The sequence below is a fragment of the Mustela erminea genome, chromosome 13 (genome assembly GCF_009829155.1).
Source record: "Mustela erminea isolate mMusErm1 chromosome 13, mMusErm1.Pri, whole genome shotgun sequence".
Taxonomy (NCBI): Eukaryota; Metazoa; Chordata; class Mammalia; order Carnivora; family Mustelidae; genus Mustela; species Mustela erminea.
The window spans coordinates 23,020,868-23,022,990 of NC_045626.1; the positions used below are offsets into that span (position 1 = coordinate 23,020,868).

At 40.7% G+C, this 2,123-nt stretch overlaps 1 non-coding gene across 1 annotated transcript; it reads right to left on the minus strand.

Moving 5' to 3' along the window:
• Positions 1–1,734: 1,734 nt before the first annotated feature.
• Positions 1,735–1,838, minus strand: LOC116572524. The gene has a single exon (XR_004278384.1). It is a non-coding gene; the product is annotated as a U6 spliceosomal RNA (small nuclear RNA).
• Positions 1,839–2,123: the final 285 nt, after the last annotated feature.

A 2,123-nucleotide genomic window follows, 5' to 3' on the forward strand; every position in this document is an offset into this window, starting at 1 on the left:
ACCAAAAGACAACTGACAGAATGGGAGAAGATATTCACAAATGACATATCAGATAAAGGGCTAGTATCCAAAATCTATAAAGAACTTATCAAACTCAATACCCAAAGAACAAATAATCCAATCAAGAAATGGGCAGAGGACATGAACAGACATTTCTGCAGTGAAGACATCCAAATGACCAATAGAAGCATGAAAAAGTGTTCCACATCACTCAGCATCAGGGAAGTACAAATCAAAACCACAATGAGATGCCACCTCACACCAGTCAGAATGGCTAAAATTAACAAGTCAGGAACACAACTTGGTAATCGTTTGATGGATGCTGGAGAGGATGCAGAGAAAGGGGAACCCTCCTACACTGTTGGTGAGAATGCAAGCTGGTGTAGCCACTCTGGAAAGCATCATGGAGGTTCCTCAAAAAGTTGAAAATAGAGCTACCCTATGACCCAGCAATCACACTACTGGGTGTTTACCCTAAAGATACAAATGTAGTGATCTGAAGGGGCAGGGCATATGCACCCGAATGTTTAGCAGCAATATCCACAATAGCCAAACTACAGAAAGAACCTAGATGTCCATCAACAGATGAATGGATAAAGAAGATGTGATATATATATATATATATATATATATATATATATATATACACGCACACATACACACACATATATAAATAATGGAATACTATGCAGCCATCAAAAGAAATAAAATCTTTCCATTTGCAATGACGTGTATGGAACTAGAGGGCATTATGTTGAGTGAAATAAGTCAATCAGAGAAAGATAATTATCATATGATCTCCCTGATACGAGGAATTTGAGAGGCAGAGTGGGGGTTTGGGGGGTAGGGAGGAAAAAAATGAAACAAGATGTGTTCGGGAGGGAGACAAACCATAAGAGACTCTTAATCTCACAAAACAAACTGAGGGTTGCTGGGGGGAGGGGGAGTGTGGAGAGGGTGGTTTGGTTATGGACATTGTGGAGGGTATGTGCTATGGTGTGTGCTGTGAAGTGTGTAAGCCTGACAATTCACAAACCTGTACCCCTGGGACAAATATACATTATGTGTTAATAAAAATAATTAATAAGGAGCACCTGGGTGGCTCAGTGGTTTAAGCCTCTGCCTTTGGCTCAGGTCATGGCCTCAGGGTCCTGGGATTGAGTCCTGCATCAGGCTCTCTGCTCAGTGGGGAGCCTGCTCCCCCCTCTCTCTCTGCCTGCCTCTCTGCCTACTTGTGACCTCTCTGTCAGATAAATAAATAAAATATTAAAATAATAAGAATAATAAAAGAAAGAATGGAAGGTGGTGGTGTCCTGAGTGGATTCCCAAGAGTAGAGAAAAGGAGGGAAGTATCCTGAAGGCCCCTCCGGAGAGAAAACCAAAGCAAAGTGTGCATGCAAACATATGGGAGAAGTTCAACAACACAGATGAATGGAAGCCCAGTGGGTAGGAAACAGGGTGCAAGATATACCCTAGGTTTCCAAAGTACTTTCCTAGAGCTGTGGTGAGCTTTCAAATTGCAGATTCCAATCCTCTTAGCTCGGAGCTTTTAAGTTGCTCAGACCCAATGGTTTGGCACTCAATGGTTTCATGTATTTGCAACTTCATACTATTAATTCTCATATAGCCATTAAACTGGTCATGTAGGTTTGTCTTCCAACTCTTCCTTGATTTCTTAAAGAGCTGGGACTCCAACTACCTATTTGTTTGGTTTGTTTATTTGTTTGTTTGTTTTTAAATACAGAATGCTTCACAAATTTGTGTGTCATCCTGGTGTAGGGGCTATGTTGATCTTCTCTGCATCATTCCAAATTTTAGAATATGCATTGCTAAAACGAACAATATTTGTTTTTTATGTACTTATTCATTACCTTCCATACTGTCTAATACAGTGCCTCAGCAAACAGGTTCTGAATAAATGCAAGTTGCTTGCTCACCTGACTTTTAAAATCCTATAATGAGTATCTGTTGAATACAGAGGCTACAAACTACAGCTAACTTCAGTTTTCTGCCTCTTACCTGTGCAACTTGCTCTCAACATTTCTGCTAAAAGCTGCAAGATCCTTCCTTGTAAGACTTTGTCAAGCACCTTCATTCTTAACGTGGGCACTCCGTTGTCACTG